This window comes from Eretmochelys imbricata, chromosome 27, assembly GCF_965152235.1.
Source record: "Eretmochelys imbricata isolate rEreImb1 chromosome 27, rEreImb1.hap1, whole genome shotgun sequence".
Lineage (NCBI taxonomy): Eukaryota > Metazoa > Chordata > Testudines > Cheloniidae > Eretmochelys > Eretmochelys imbricata.
The window spans coordinates 9,500,815-9,518,562 of record NC_135598.1 but is presented as its reverse complement, the minus strand read 5'-3'; the positions used below and the strand labels follow the sequence as shown (position 1 = coordinate 9,518,562).

The window sequence follows — 17,748 nt, the reverse complement described above, 5'->3', positions numbered from 1 at the left end:
CCCACCCTGGGATCAGATTCTGTCTAATGGTTTCAGACATAATTTTTCTGATTTCCCATAGGTGCCTTCAGGAGGGGATGGTTGGTGTGCTGAGAGACGGGTGTGGTATGCATATCTCATGCAGACGCAGCAGAGCCTGGGAAGCTGTGGCTTAACTAGATAAGAGAGAGGGGAAAGGAGTGAGGTGGCAAAGCAGCCTAGCTCTACTCCAACCTTTCTGGAGACAAGAAAATGTTATGTGACAGGAGCGAGCAGCTGACCTCCTTTAGTGGATATCACAGCAGAACAGTGTTCTTCATTGTCTTCCTGTATCTCCCTTCTCACAAGGCCTGCTGCTTCAATTTGCATAGGGAACACTCAGGACATAACTCTTGCATTGAACGCAATCGTCTTCTTATTTCAAGAAGAACTCCTCTTACTAAGGGTGTGCATGTGTATGTTGCAATACTTCAGTTAATGAAGGAATGACAGACACATAGAATGAATCTTGTAAATGAAGTACAGATGAAATATAAGCTACAATTTTGTTACTAACAATTTTAAAAGAAAAAAAAAATATATATATATATATATATATACACACACACACACACACACACACACACCCACCCACCGCCATCCCCCATATAATTTCCTAGTCCAATCACTCCTAACTACTGGTACTGTAGAATCAGTCCCTGTATGGGAGCTCACAGATACCACTGGCCTACCCTCTCCTAGCACATGGTACTGTGAGCTCACATCTACTCCAACCCTACCCCTTCATGGGCAGGAATGATTTAGGATCTCCATTTGCATTTTCTCAAACCTGCCATCTTTTTGTAAAACGCCTACAGTACTACCATGGGGTTCTGGTCCATGACTGGGGTCCCTAGGTGCTACAGTAATACAAATAATTCATAGAGATGATAATGATAATAAATAAAATTAATTAATAATAATACTTTAGTCCCAGCCTCTCCCAGAAGGACACACTAGTGACCTTATTCACAGCACCACTCTCTTGAAGGCAGGGGAAAAATTATGTTACATATTCCCAGATGGCTCTCTTCTGCTAGATGCTGTTTCTACAGGTTCTCCTCAATTCACCTAAGACCTCATACCAGTACCTTAACTTCCTGTTAATTAGAGATCCCTTGAGCTTGTTCTCCTGGTAGACTACACAGAATCCCCCCACCCCTTCAAAATGTGTGTATGAAATTAGGAGTAAAATCTGTTAAAGACAGTCTCTTCTAGGCTGTTTCTGCCTTTCTGTACACAAAACCTTCTCAATAGCAAACCACTGGCCCTGGAAACACCACCACTTAACTATCAAGGTCCACATGGAATAGTGTCAAAGGAACAGGAGATGCATGTATGTCAGCTGGGAGTGCCAAGATATAAGAAAGAAGAATGGAATAGGAACTGACGAGGGCACGTGGGTAAGAGAACAGCTCCATCATAAGAAAACAGTGAAGAATGGAATTAGGAATGCTGACTAGAGGCAACTGTGACTGCATTCCTCTTGTCACAGCTTTTGACTGGTAGCTTCACCCTTCTATTAATCCCTGATCATTTAATCAGTCCACACCTTGTGAAAGTTCAAACTCACCTTTTAAACAATTTCTACACCTGGACACAAATCAAAAACTATCACACCTCATGCCACCTCAGCACTGGTGTTTCCATGCTGTTTCACTCTGGCATAACGGAGGTAATACAAATGTGTCACAGTGCCAGAGTTAACCATATCGTGTGTTACAAATACTGCCGGGGTGTTTGCAGGCTGCAATGGGATGCAGCTTAGCTTTGCTACTTTGAGGAGAAGCACTGCCTCAGATCATCTTCCCAATTTGATCCAGTCTTCCCCACCAAGTTGTTTCTTCCTCCTCTAGATCCTTAGGCCTGGTCTTCACTCAGAAGTTACGTTGACACTGCTACAGCCCTCAGGGATGTGAAAAATCCACACCCTTGAACGCTGTAGCTACGATGAGCTAATCCGTAGTGTAGATGCAGCTAGGTTGACGGAAGACTGTTTCTTTTGACCTAGCTACTGTCACTCAGGGAGATGGAGTTCCGACAGCAATGGGGAAAGAAAAAAAAAAAATGTTCCGTCACTGTAGAAAGCATCTACACTATGAGAATACAGTGACATAGCTACAGTGCCTTACCTATAGGGTCTCCTGGGACCATGTTTTACTTCGTTCTGCCAATGCTTCTAAGCTTACTACCTCTACTGCCTGTAAGACTTTTAGGCAGAGATCCCCAAGAAGAGGAGAAAAGAACTGTAAGGAAGAAAGATGGTTAGGAGTGGGATTGAGTTGATCATTAACAAGGTGGACAGCTGCAGTATTTGGCATCCTGCTAAAAATAGTTGGTTTTAATTTACCCCACAATGGGAAAACAACTAATTTTTATCCATCAAGAGGGCTGCAGCTATTTTAAAATCTCACCTCAATCTCATCAAATCAGCCCAAGATGGAAGGTTTGGGTCTATTGTGACAGAAGCAAACGTCTAAATGCTGTGCATTCTGGACCTCTTCAAGAGCTGCTGCACTTCCAGAAGTCACTGCCACAGCTCTGAGAATGACAGAGGTAAAGCAGGTTTCAGAGGGGTAGCCATGTTAGTCTGTGTCAGCAAAAACAATGAGGAGTCCTTGGGGCACCTTAGCAATAAGGTTTCTGATGTGCTGGATCCTGGATGCTACACTCAAATATAGCTGAACAATGCAGTCATCTCCTCATAACAGAGGTTCCTGAATGCTGTGCTGTAAAACAGCAGAAGTAGTGATGTAGTCTTATTGTGAGTGCTAAAGGGCCATAGGTTAAGAACCCAAATTTAGTTTATTGTAATAGATCTGCTGGTTTCTATTAATCCTGCTGTTGTAATTTCTGTAACCTTCCAATCCTGAACGGTCAAGAAGCAGAACTAATCTACTGCAGCCAGCCAACTACCATTCTCACCCATCTCTCTGTTTGCAGAACCCCAGCTACCTCATAAGGAAGAGCAAAGGCTACATCAGAGCTTCAGAATCTATCAAGTCTGTCCCATGGTATCTGAAGCAAAGTGCTGATCTAGTCAATACTTTCCCAAAGAGTAGCCTTTTTAAAAAGCACAGTCTGTTCAACACTATGCTCAGTATTTATAGACTGTATGTGTAAGAGCGTCTATTTGTGTGTAACAGGTTTTCCTCCTCTCATTGCCCTGAGTCACACCTTAAAAAAAAAAACACACAACAACAACAACTATTCCATCTCCCACTCCTTGGCTCTGAGTCTGTCAGCTTCACTGGAGGGACTGACAAGCAAACTGGAAATCTCTCAGAATGAGCAGATCCAGCTACAGTATCACCATTCTGGTCTATCACACAAGCCCCGAATAAGATAAAGTAAATTCCTTGCTGTTTGCTATGGGTGGGAGGGAGACAAAGTTTAGTTTTAAGGTCTTGATCTTTAAGTGAAACTTCAAAGGGTATGTTTTTGTATGAACCAGGCTTTCCCTCAGTGTCCTTGAACAAAATTCTTCTCACTCTAAATTGTTACATAAAATGGCTACCTGCCTACTATCCCCATCCCCCAAAGATGGCTGCTTTTCACTAGTGGGCAGTTCATACATTCACATGGTTTGAGGTGAAAGGCTCTATAGAATGTAAAACAGCATAACTGATTTTATTTTTTTAAATTAGAGGCTTTGACAGATTATTCACCACACATCTAAGCCACTTCAGAGTCTGATCCGGCTCACACTGAATTCAGTGGGACCTTTGCCATTAACTCCTAATAAACGTAAGACGATGTATTATGAATAAGACAATTTGCACTAAGTTATGTATTATCATACAGCAGAAAGTAATAAGTTCACTTAAGAGGAATCACTGATGTCAAACATTGCCAGTTCAGTAAGGGAGCATGTAAATGAATAAAGAATAACACCAGTGAGAGGAAGCCAGTCAAGCACTGAGGAATCAATGCCAGATAATTCATGGATTCAGAAGATAAAGGGTCTTGTTAGGGAAACAGTGTGGGAATGCTGTCCCGTGGATAGAATGAGACAAATCCCCACTTACGTGTTCTGTTCCCAACTCTGCCATTGACTCACACTGAGGGAAAGGGGAAAAAAAAAAAAAAAAAAAAAAATCACTGCACCACAATAAAATGAGTATAAAAGGTTACCCTACCTCAGAGGCTTAACTAATGTTTGTTAAAATGCTTTGAGATCCCCTTGAGAAGAGGGGCTACGTTAAATGCAAAGTGTTAATAGTCACAGAATAATGGCTTGCTTAGGAGAATGAATTAAAAACCAGCAGGAGGAAGCATTGCATTCCTGGGGTGGGGGGAAACATGGCTTCTGAACTAGTATATGAGACCCTCTGTAATTAAAATGCTTATCTATGGACCAGTTGTGATCCAAAGAGCATTAGCTGGTGGCCTGCAGGCAGCTGGCTGGTCAGTTGGTGTTGGATTGCTTTGTTTCTAGCTACTAAATTGCATTAGAATAAGTTAAACATGCATTAAATATTTTCCTGATGTTACTTTTCCATGTAAACTGCTATATTTGGCACAGGAATGTTATTCTATCACAGAGGCAAGGTGATTCCAATGACAATTTTTCTATTAAAATGGGTTTCTCATTTTGAAAAAGCTTAAGACCCCATGAATTGTTTAGTAACTGGCAGAATATAGGAAGAGCAGATACTGCAGGAAAACACCACATTTGGCTCAGCATAACAGTCTAGAAGTTCCAATGGAAAGAAGATTTGGGTTTTTTTGTTTTACCATGAATAAACTGAAAACAGGAGTTTTCAAATAAACTTTCAATTCCAGCTGGCATTTCTGAACCTTCTCCTATGGCGGCCATCTTGTTGAGGAGTGCAAGCCTACTGGAAGGAACTATCATCTTGTTTCGCCACATGCTTTGATAACAGTTTGACACTCATTAGAAAAAGGACATGTTACTGGCCCAACTCACCACTGCACTCATGTAATCCAGGGTAAAGTGGGTATAAAATGCAAGCAGTCTGATCTGATAACATTTTATACATATTGGTGTGACTACAAAAGACATAGGACAATGAGAAATTGGGGCCACTGTTTTAATATTGAAACACTGCAACCCAGATTCTGTCCCCATGACACCCACTGACTCTGGGGAAATTGACTATCTTAAAAACTTTTTTTTTTCCCCCCCACTTTTTCCCCCCTTCCCTCCTCTCTTTATTAAAGTCAAACCATTATTCAGATTGGTAGGAAATTACAGTGTCTCTGCTACTCATTATCCACATTGCCTGGGTCAATTTTAGGGGAAAATGACTGCCCACAGGACAGAGTCAGAAATGCCAAGTGGGATAAACATCTTAATTTCCCTTCCCATGTGTGTCAAAGTTTTATTCCTAGTGATAAATGTTCCTTACCCATGTGAATGTTTGCGCCATTGGACTGAATAAAATGAGCAGAGTTTTCCTTTAAGGAAGTGTGCAAAGGACTTGATTGATCAGGAAGCAAGACATTAACATCAGTGCCAGGCAGTTGGAGAGCACTGCTTAGACTGGAAGGAATGTATTAAAGGAGCAGGTCATGAATTCAAAAGCAGCCAAGAGGATAAAACACACCCAAGCTAGGGGGGAAGAGGGGGGAGGTGCGCTGGGCAGGGAAGGCATAAAAAATTTGGCCCATCATGAGGTGTTTTGACCCTGCTTAGCAAAAGTTACATTTATTATGGGCTTATTCAATAAATTCAATTATAACATTGGAGCCAGGGGAAGAACCAGGAAATCTGGCTCTATAACGGAGTGAAAACTTTTCCGCTTTCAGCAAAGCTCAGACTGGATTGCTTTCCGTTACACTGAAAGTCAGCTGGGCCAAACTGGCCCGGACCTTGTTCCTGGATGCCAGAAAATGCTGGCTCTGGAGAACTGCCTGCATGCCAGAGCCACAGCAGAAAAAGTAATTGCAAGGGTTCTGTTGGAGTTTCCTGTAGTACCTTTGTCTACCTAAGCTAGCTGTGCCCTGCAAAACTTCCAACTTAATAAGTGGTAGGTGGCCAAGACTGTCTCTTGATATTGAAGATTTTTGTAGCTATTGTTTTCACTACAATCCATATCCTTATTACATTCAAACTGGCTTGGAAAAGGAACTTGAGGTTGCCAGACAAAAGGATTCTGAGCTGCCCTCTGCTTCATGGGAAATCAGAGCAGAAAGGGAAAGAAGAGGCATCTGTCCATCTCAGCCAGCTGTTTGCTGAAGGGACTGTAGGCACATACTCTCAAAACTAGAGTCTCCTTTGCATGCAACAGCTGATGAATATTTTCATGACTAAATCCATGAATAAGTACACTGTGCCAACATAGAAATGAATCCAACATCCTAGACTATCTTCATGACTGCTACAGTCCGGGATATACACAAGTTCACTCACACTGGGCCTAACCCTGAAACGTGCGAAGGGCCTCTTGAGAAGTGCTGGACACCCTCAACTCCAACTGAAGTGGAGGCTCAACAGCTTGAAGAGCCAGGCCTACTGCTGTGAAATTGCATACACTCTCTTTAGTCCAGATTAGATTCACTACTGCTTTGCACCTTGTATCATCTATGTACACATGTGAAGAAGGTGTAAGAACTACCAAATCAGAACATTGGCATTTTACACCTTATTTGCACAGGTATATAGAACTACACAAGGTTCAAGACAGTAAAGAATCAGACCCAAGATTCCTAGCCAGAGCCATCCAGTTGGCGGCACGTAGACACCATCAGCCCTGAAGCAGAGATGTTTCTGTGAAAGACAATGACTATTTGTCATGTACAACTTGAAGATCTCTCCAAGGACAGTATAGGTGAGCATGGGAATTTCCCAAGTATAGAATGCTAGGACATGAGCAGCTTTTCTGATGCAGCTCTATTGACACCTTAAATGACTGCTTCTTGGAGCAACTGGTCTTGGAACCCACCAGAGGAGAGGCAATTCTTGATTTACTCCTAAGTGGAGCACAGGTCCAAGAGGTGAATATGACTGGACCACTTGGTAATAGAGACCATAATATAATTAAATTTAATATCCCTGTGGCAGGAAAAACACCACAGTGGCCCAACACTGTAGCATTTAATTTTAAAAAGGGGAACTGAAGTGAGCTGTAGCTCACGAAAGCTTATGCTTAAATAAATTTGTTAGTCTCTAAGGTGCCACAAGTACTCCTTTTCTTTTTGCTCAAAAATGAGGTTAGTTAAATAGAAATTAAAGGGTACAGTGCCAAAAGTGAAATCTCTGCAAGTTGCGTGGAAACTTTTTAAAGACACCATAATAGAGGCTCAACTTAAATGTATACCCCAAATTAAAAAAACATAGTAAGAGAACCAAAAAAGAGCCACTGTGGCTAAACAACAAAGTAAAAGAAGCAGTGAAAGGCAAAAAGGCATCCTTTAAAAAGTGGAAGTAAAATCCTAGTGAGGAAAATAGAAAGGAGCATAAACACTGGCAAATTAAGTGTAAAAATACAATTAGGAAGGCTAAAAAACAATTTGAGGAACAGTTAGCTGAAGACTCAAAAAGTAATAGATTGTTAAATACATCAGATTCAGGAAGCCTGCTAAACAACCAGTGGGGCCACTGGATGATTGAGATGCTAAAGGAGCACTCAAGAACGATAAGGCCATTGCGGAGAAACTAAACGAATTCTTTGCATCCGTCTTCATGGCTGAGGATGTGAGGGAGATCCTCAGATCTGTCACCTAAAAAGAATGGCTCAGGTTTGGGAAACTGTCCCAGATTGAGGTATCATTAGAGGTGGTTTTGGAACAAATTGATAAATTAAACAGCAGTAAGTCACCAGGACCAGATGGTATTCACCAAAGAGTTCTGAAGGAACTCAAATGTGAAACTGCAAAACTACTATAATTTAAATCAGCTTCTGTACTAGATGACTGGAAGATAGCTAATGTGAGGCTAATTTTTAAAAGGGCTCCAGCGGTGATCCTAGCAATTACAGGCCTGTAAGCCTGACTTCAGTACCGGGCAAACTGATTGAAACTATAATAAAGAACAATATTGTCAGACATAGATGAACATAATTTGTTGAGGAAGAGTCAACATGGTTTTAGTAAAGGGAAATCATGCCTCAATCTATGAGAATTTTCTTTGAGGAGGTTAACAAGCATGTGGACCAAGGGGATCCAGTGGATATAGTGTACTTAGATTTTCAGAAAGCCTTTGACAAGGTCCCTCACCAAAGGCTTTTACGCAAAGTAAGCTGCCACAGGATAAGAGGGAAGGTGCTCTCATGGATTGGTAACTGGTTAAAAGATAGGAAACAAAGGGTAGGAATAATGGTCAGTTCTCAGAACGGAAAGATGTAAATAGTGGTGTCCCCAAGGGGTCTGTTCTGGGACCAGTCCTATTCAACATTCATAAATGATCTGGAAAAGGGGGTAAACAGATTAGGTTCTCATAAGGCGATCAGTACAGGATAGGACCCACGGGTCCCTGTCTCTGGACATCTGGTAGCTACCATTAACAAAATTCCCTTGATGCAGGAAAAGGGAAGTGCCATTGTCTACCCTGGGATTAAGGGGAATAAGAGACCCTGAGTTGCCTAACCACTATGCTAGATGGTGCCGAGGTCAAGGAGCATCTCTCCAGAGATAGCAAAACCAGGAAAAACATGCTGGGTTTATCTTTTGACTGCACCAGTAGAGAAAGTTCTGGATGCTTTGAAAATCTAGCCTCCCTACGCTACCAAGGGCTGATCATGACTCAGAGCTAAGTCCATGGCTGGGGCCGGAGGATCCACCGTTACCAGCCAATTTGTCCCCTGGACAATAAGAGAGTATGTCACTGAAAGGCAAAGTAGGTCTTGTGCTGCTACACAAGTACTCTGGCATCATCGGTACCAAGAGATTTTCCTTATGTTCTTCACCGAAATGTGCTGCTGCAAGTAAAGTGAGCTCTTAATGTCTCACTTAAAAATAACCCCCCCACCCTGGCAACGAATAACGTAGAATATAACATTTCTTGTACAGCACTTTTCAACTGAAGATCGTGAAGTACTTTACAAACATGTACTAAGCCTCATGACTCCCCTGCTAAGGTAGGTTTGTATTATCCCCATTTTATGGGTGGGTAACCTAGGACAGAGTTAAGTGATTTGGCAAGTCTGTGACAGAGCCAGGTGCAGAACTCCAGTCTCTCAATCTTCTGTCCTAACCACTGCATACCATTGCCTCTCTAGTTATTAGGAAGGCTGCTTTTTCTTCTTAAGAGTCACACCATTTTTCAGGAATGCTTTTCCTTTCACCTCCGACAGTTGCTGTACTACTAAGATTTGGACAATGCATCTCAATTACTTTCAGTGAGACTTAGGTTCCCCCATCACTCCTGAAAATGGAATTTAGGCTCTTAAACTATTTAGGTGCTTTTGAAAATTTAACCCAAAGTGACTCCAGAAACTGGGTCTTCCTTGGAAGATTTTCAGTCCTGGTTAAGGGACCACAGGGATCTGTCCCCAGAACCTCAGCCAGAGATGTTTTTTCTTAATAGATAAAAGTTAATCTGATTATTGCATGTAGTAAATTCAGATCCAGCCCTTAAATTTAAGAGCTTGCTACCCTGTTTTAGAAGGGTGAATAAGTCACTTCATACAGTGACACCTAGTGGTAATGGTAAGTCAGTGTAGAAATGACACTTCTGTAAATGCCTTATTCCAAACTGAGGTGATGAAGGTAACTCTTGAAAACCCAGACAGAAAGAAGGATCCTTGTTCCTGACACAGCCCACTGCTCTGCATGCAAGGGAATTTATTTAAACAAAATGGCCAAAAAAGAAATAGACGAATGTCCTCCACAAAGCCTCTCCCTAATACACCTTTAAAAGGTCAATCTGTGCTAGTTAAAGAGACTGATTGTACTAAGGTTTGAATCAAGCATATCCTGGGCAGGCAAAACGAACTTTTACTATATAGCTCTGTCAATTCACCTCAGTACTGATCTACAGCTCCCTGGATCATGCACCTCACCCCAATACATACCACTTTACTAATCAGAACTAGTGATAGTTGATTTTTTGAGAGGAGTGGGACAGGGACCTTGAACATGCTCCACACACAAGTCACTGAATAGCCATCAGATTTTACATTTTCCAGACATTCCCAACTTGAACTGGATTTTGAACTAGCAGGCAGACAGCAAAAGCCTCTGTATCCCATTACCAATCCCCTGAGCCACCCAGTCCCTAAAATTAGCTCCATCATAGATTTATCTGTGTGAGAAAAGTTCTGGCAAGCTGCAGCATAACAATCATTACCTGGTCCCTTCCTCCTTCCAACAGAGGATGGAAAAACTCAGCAATGAAGGCCTCTATCTTCCTTTCTCATCAGGCACCTGAACATAACCTACAATTTACAGAAAGAAAATGTGTTTTTTCCATTCACACATACTTTGTAAAAATAGGGGTATTGTCAATCATCCTCATACTATTTGCTACTGGGGGCGGGGAGGGGGAATAGGAGGTGCAGGGACACATGGGAATGAGGGAGGAGGGGTGGATGAGTGGAGGTACAGGGACACATGGGGACAGAAGGAAGGAGGGGAGGGGTGGCAGTGGGATGCATTGACACATGATGGGCAGGGGATGCAAGGAAACATGGGGATCATAGAATATCAGGGTTGAAAGGGACCTCAGGAGGTCAACTTGAGACCATTACTCCTTGTTCTGTCATCTGCTACCACCGAGAACAGTCTAGATCCATCCTCTTTGGAACCCCCTTTCAGGTAGTTGAAAGCAGCTATCAAATCCCCCCTCATTCTTCTCTTCCGCAGACTAAACAATCCAGTTCCCTCAGCCTCTCCTCATAAGTCATGTGTTCCAGACCCCTAATCATTTTTGTTGCCCTCCGCTGGACTCTTTCCAATTTTTCCACATCCTTCTTGTAGTGTGGGGCCCAAAACTGGACACAATACTCCAGATCAGGCCTCACCAATGTCGAATAGAGGGGAACGATCACGTCCCTCGATCTGCTGGCAATGCCCCTACTTATACATCCCAAAATGCCATTGGCCTTCTTGGCAACAAGGGCACACTGTTGACTCATATCCAGCTTCTCGTCCACTGTAACCCCTAGGTCCTTTTCTGCAGAACTGCTGCCAAGCCATTCAGTCCCTAGTCTGTAGCAGTGTATGGGTTTCTTCCATCCTAAGTGCAGGACTCTGCACTTGTCCTTGTTGAACCTCAGCAGATTTCTTTTGGCCCAATCCTCTAATTTGTCTAGGGCCCTCTGTATCCTATCCCTACCCTCCAGTGCATCTACCTCGCCTCCCAGTTTAGTGTCATCTGCAAACTTGCTGAGGGTGCAATCCACACCATCCTCCAGATCATTTATGAAGATATTGAACAAAACCGGCCCGAGGACTGACCCTTGGGGCACTCCACTTGATACCGGCTGCCAACTAGACATGGAGCCGTTGATGACTATCCATTGAGCCCGACAATCTAGCCAACTTTCTATCCACCTTATAGTCCATTCATCCAGCCCATACTTCTCTAACTTGCTGGCAAGAATACTGTGGGAGACCATGTCAAAAACTTTGCTAAAGTCAAGGAACAACACGTCCACTGCTTTCCCCTCATCCACAGGGCCAGTTATCCCGTCATAGAAGGCAATTAGATTAGTCAGGCATGACTTGCCCTTGGTGAATCCATGCTGACTGTTCCTGATCACATTCCTCTCCTCTAAGTGCTTCAGAACTGATTCCTTGACGGATGAGGGAGGAAGGGTGGTGGGACACACAGGAATAGGGGCAGATGTGCCTGAATCAATGGGAGAGGCTAGAGGTCAGACAGGGTCTGTAAGGGGGAGGCTCCCCAACCCTCTAACAATCCCCCTCCCAAAAACTTCTCCCACCCAAATCCAAACAACCCTTCAATTTCACTCCCAGGCTCCTTCCCAGCAATTACTTCCCTCTCCCTCTTCTCCCCCATTACCCCTGATTCCCCCAAGCCTTTGCACGGCTTCTGAGGGGTGCAGGAAATACTTTTCTGTATTGTATTTTAAATAAATTATTACTCAAAGTTCTGTATTAATATGCCTAGTAAGGAATCTATTTGTCAAATAACATTTCCTGAATCTTTTTTGTTGTCTGTACTGTTATAGACAGGTATTTTGAAATAAATTATCAAAATAATTGAAACTGGCATGATTATATTTGTGTTATTTTGACAAATAAAATATGCAGAATTTGAAAATATCATGCACAGAATTTTTTGGCACAGAATTCCCCTAGGACTAATTATTTTAAGAACTATTGAAGTGAGCCAGTGTTGCTGTTAGGAGATTGGAGGCCTAGATTCCAAGTTCTGTAGTATTTGAGCAAATTGCTGAACTTCAGCATCTCAAAAAGAAAAGGAGTACTTGTGGCACCTTAGAGACTAACCAATTTATTTGAGCATGAGCTTTCGTGAGCTACAGCTCACTTCATCAGTTTCACCATCTCTATAATGTAGTCAAATACCTACCCCCTTTTGTGAAATGCTTTGAGATTCCCAACTGAAACATTATGGCTAAGTGTAGAATATTACACATTGGAGAACTGCAAATAAAGACTCTCAGAAATAGACTTTCCATTCACTTAGAGCACAGCCAGTCACAGGATCCTGACTCTTACTTCTAAGTGAATATTGACTCTGGAGATACAGAGCAGGAACAGCTTAATAAACCAACTCTAATCATGGTTATATACACTGTATGTTGCTTAGAGAGCTCTGCTGCCATAACAACAAGATGCAACTATAACTACAATAAAGCCCTGGCCATGTTAAATATGGAAATTAATGTCTCTTTGGCCACAAAATGACCTTTGTTCTCAATTCTACAGTTCTTGTCCCTTGGGAGCAACAGACAATTATAATATCAGGATCATACAGCAATTTTCTAACCAATTTGCAAAATGCTGTTTAGCTTCACTGGTTATTAATTTCTGCAAAGAAACTTGAATCTAGTCTTGTCACAGCAGGATTGTCTGTCCCATTTAGCCAATAGTTTCCTGTCAGCACAGACACTTCCAGAGAAGTATGTAACGTGACAGGATGTGCACATTTGCAAGAAGTTAACTTAAGCAACATTCCACAAAAATCATAAGTCACAGGTGTCAGATGCACATTTAACAGAGCTTCAGTTCTACAGAAGTTTTCAGCCAGACTGATCTCAAAACACTTTACAAACTATAACTGATGTACAAGCTGTACAGAGAAATCATTCACCCAACACTGAAATACAGCAACTGCTGGAGTGGGATGTGGCAGTGTTTAGTAATGTGCAGAAACACTATACAACAGTTTAGCAAAGGCTTCTTTATCCAATTGAACCTGAAAGAGGATTTAAGTGAGGCAGAATATAACTGCCCACATTAGAATTGGGCCAAAACACCAGAGTTCACACTTTGGAAAAATGAAAAGGTGACCACAAATAATCAAGACCTTTCTTTTAGATCCCATAACCTGTCTTCAAATGCATCAAATATCAAGATTACAGAAGAACATCCAGCTCCTGTTCTTTTTAGAATTTTTAAGTCCTCCAAACATCATGATTTGTTTGGGTTGGAAGGAAACAACCTGTTTTTGTAAGGTTTAGGATTTGGAGGAGATAGGTCACTCATCATCAGCAGAAATAGAACAGGAGTACTTGTGGCACCTTAGAGACTAACAAATTTATTAGAGCATAAGCTTTCGTGAGCTACAGCTCACTTCATCGGATGCACAGAATGGAACATATAGTAAGATACACACACACAGACGAGTTGGAAGTTACCATACAAACTATGAGAGGCTAATTAGTTAAGATGAGCTATTATCAGCAGGAGGAAAAAAAAAAACTTTCAGTGATAATCAAGATGGCCCATTTAGACAGTTGACAAGAAGGTGTGAGGATACTTAACTTAAGGAAATACATTCAATGTGTGTGACCCAGCCACTCCCAGTCTCTATTCAAACCCAAGTTAATGGTATCTAGTTTGCATATTAATTTAAGCTCAGCAGTTTTCTTGTTGGAGTCTGTTTTTGAAGCTTTTCTGTTACAAAATTGCCACCCTTAAATCTTTTACTGAGTGGCCACAGAGGTTGAAGTGTTCTCCTACCGGTTTTTGAATGTTATGATTCCTGATGTCAGATTTGTGTCCATTTATTCTTTTGCATAGAGACTGTCTGGTTTGGCCAATGTACATGGCAGAGGGGCATTGCTGGCACATGATGGCATATATTACATTGGTAAATGTGCAGGTGAACGAGCCCCTGATGGCATGGCTAATGTGATTAGGTCCTATGATGGTGCCCCTTGAATAAATATGTGGACAGAGTTGGCATCGGGCTTTGTTGCAAGGATAGGTTCCTGGGTTAGTGGTTTTTGTTCTGTGGTGTGTGGTTGCTGGTGAGTATTTGCTTCAGGTTAGGGGGCTGTCTGTAAGCGAGGACTGGTCTGTCTCCCAAGATCTGTGAGAGAGAGGGATCATTTTTCAGGATAGGTTGTAAATCTTTGATGATGTGCTGGAGAGATTTTAGTTGGGGGCTGAAGGTGACAGCTAGTGGCGTTCTGTTATATTTCTAGAAATAGGGATAACATTTAAGCATTGTCTATGCTAGAAAGGATTTTCTGGTATAACTATACCAGCAAGGCCCCATCTCCCTGCAGTAGAAGTGCAATGAATAGCTCCTACCCAGCTTCCCCCCAAAAATATGATTTTTTTGCCAACATAACTGTGTCTACACTAAGGCTTTTTGCTGGTATAAAAATGCTATAATGGCAAAAGTTTCTAGGGTGGGTCTGGCCTTAACTAGAATACCCCATAAGACTGTTGAGAGGGGTTTTTTTGCTTGTTTCTTTGAAAAAGTACTCTGAGATCTTCCTACTGCCATATGGTGCTAATGAAATAGAAACAACATCAAGTATTATTTTAGTGATAAACAAACCTCACAATGACCTTTTAGCTCATTAACTGTTTACCCATACCAATAATAATTTAGTGGGAATTACCATTTTAAAAATCTAATAACATTTCCCCCATTTCTTTTAATCTTTTCCATTATTTGTGACTGGCACACAAACATTCCATTTGACAGAGTTCTCTCCTTCTCAGGTTTGTAACAGCAGAATATAACAAAATAATAAATAAATAATTATTAATGTAGATTTTACTTAATCTATTAGGCATATTGCAAAAATTAATGGGTTATTCCTACAATCCATTATAGGAAGTATTATTATCCTTATTTGAAAGGTGGGAAAAGTGAGACATGGAAAGGTAAAGTGACTTTATCACACAGCATCTCAATGCCAGATTAAGGAACAGCAAAGTGTGAAAATAGTAAAGGGGGAACTGGGGTTCCGAGTTTTTTTTGTTTATTTTTGCAAAATTTCACCCTAATCATCACTATGGGCAAAATTTTCAAAAGTGCCTAAGTGACTTTCTATAGGTTTCAGAGTAACAGCCATGTTACATCATCAAAGATTTACAACCTATCCTGAAAAATGATCCCTCTCTCTCACAGATCTTGGGAGACAGACCAGTCCTCGCTTACAGACAGCCCCCTAACCTGAAGCAAATACTCACCAGCAACCACACACCACAGAACAAAAACCACTAACCCAGGAACCTATCCTTGCAACAAAGCCCGTTGCCAATTGTGCCCACATATCTATTCAGGGGACACCATCACAGGGCCTAATAACATCAGCCACACTATCAGAGGCTCGTTCACCTGCACATCCACCAATGTGATTTATGCCATCATGTGCCAGCAATGCCCCTCTGCCATGTACATTGGTCAAACTGGACAGTCTCTACGTAAAAGAATAAATGGACACAAATCAGATGTCAAGAATTATAACATTCATAAACCAGTCGGAGAACACTTCAATCTCTCTGGTCACGCAATCACAGACATGAAGGTCGCTATCTTAAAACAAAAAAACTTCAAATCCAGACTCCAGCGAGAAACTGCTGAATTGGAATTCATTTGCAAATTGGATACTATTAATTTAGGCTTAAATAGAGACTGGGAGTGGCTAAGTCATTATGCAAGGTAGCCTATTTCCTCTTGTTTTTTCCTACCCCCCCTCCCCCCAGATGTTCTGGTTTAACTTGGATTTAAACTTGGAGAGTGGTCAGTTTGGACGAGCTATTACCAGCAGGAGAGTGAGTCTGTGTGTGTATGGGGGTGGTTTTTGGAGGGGGGTGAGGGAGTGAGAGAACCTGGATTTGTGCAGGAAATGGCCTAACTTCATTATCATGCACATTGTGTAAAGAGTTGTCACTTTGGATGGGCTATCACCAGCAGGAGAGTGAATTTGTGTGGGGGGGTGGAGGGTGAGAAAACCTGGATTTGTGCTGGAAATGGCCTAACCTGACGATTACTTTAGATAAGCTATTACCAGCAGGACAGTGGGGTGGGAGGAGGTATTGTTTCATATTCTCTGTGTATATATAAAGTCTGCTGCAGTTTCCAGGGTATACATCTGATGAAGTGAGCTGTAGCTCACGAAAGCTCATGCTCAAATAAATTGGTTAGTCTCTAAGGTGCCACAAGTACTCCTTTTCTCCTTACATTGTGTATGATAATCAAGGTGGGCCATTTACAGCACAAATCCAGGTTAACTCACTCTCCTGCTGGTAATAGCTTATCCAAAGTGACCACTCTCCTTACATTGCGTATGATAATCAAGGTGGGCCATTTCCAGCACAAATCCAGGGTTTAACAAGAATGTGGGGGGTAGGAAAAAACAAGGGGAAATAGGCTACCTTGCATAATGACTAAGCCACTCCCAGTCTCTATTCAAGCCTAAGTTAATTGTATCCAATTTGCAAATGAATTCCAATTCAGCAGTTTCTCCCTGGAGTCTGGATTTGAAGTTTCTTTGTTGTAAAATAGCGACTTTCATGTCTGTAAGTGACTTTCTATAGTAGGCTATATAATCGTGGGCCATTTTTTTAAGCCCCTGAAATTTGACTTTTTTGTGTTGGCTCACTGAAATAGGAAAGAGCTATAATTTGTGAGTTCTCATGTGAAAAGTACCCTCAGGCCCCAAACCTACCATAAGCACTGGTCTCCTAGTGACGTGCTCATAGAATCATAGAATATCAGGGTTGGAAGGGACCTCCCTCCATCCACCAACTCACGGTGCCACCCCAAGCTGGGTAAAAAAGAACTCAGAAGGCCAGTTTCCCAGTTCCCCCTGACAGCCCCTGTCCTACCCCGCCTCAGCAGCAGATACCCGACTCAGTCTGGAGGAGACAGAGCCCAGGGATGAAGTCCCATAAGCCCCCAGTGTTCAGAAAGAGAGGAAGGCAAGGTGCAGTACCGAGACCACAATACCTCACTCTCCCACCTCCCAAAGGGAAATCGTCGATACTCACCGACCTACTCCCACCGAATCGATCAATGAAACCAGCAAGGGGCTCTAGTGACAGCATCCAAGATAACCGTTCGTGGCCTCAGAGGCAGTCGGGGCCTGCCCCAATCCATCACAGACATCAGGCTCCTTGGAATACATCGTATTCGAGTCCGCAGCGTCCCTTCAAACTTTGAGCGCCAACAGGGGTCGAATCCTTCTTAATGCCCTAAACCAAGATGGCGCGCTGCCCCCCACCTGGAAATATCAGTGCCCGCATCCAAAATGGCTGCCACCAGCGTCATCGTCAACAGAGCCTGACTCTACCTGTCCGAATCCAAGATGGCGGCGGCCGCTGGCGTGAGGCTAGATGCGAGTCACGTGACGGGGGGTGTGGACCGTGTCC

At 42.4% G+C, this 17,748-nt stretch overlaps 1 long non-coding RNA gene across 1 annotated transcript; it reads right to left on the bottom strand.

Moving 5' to 3' along the window:
- Positions 1-621: 621 nt before the first annotated feature.
- LOC144257929 (uncharacterized) lies at positions 622-17,740 on the bottom strand. The gene is made up of 3 exons (XR_013344615.1): positions 17,368-17,740; positions 10,271-10,358; positions 622-2,559 (listed from the first exon to the last, which is right to left on the bottom strand). It is a non-coding gene; the product is annotated as an uncharacterized LOC144257929 (long non-coding RNA).
- Positions 17,741-17,748: the final 8 nt, after the last annotated feature.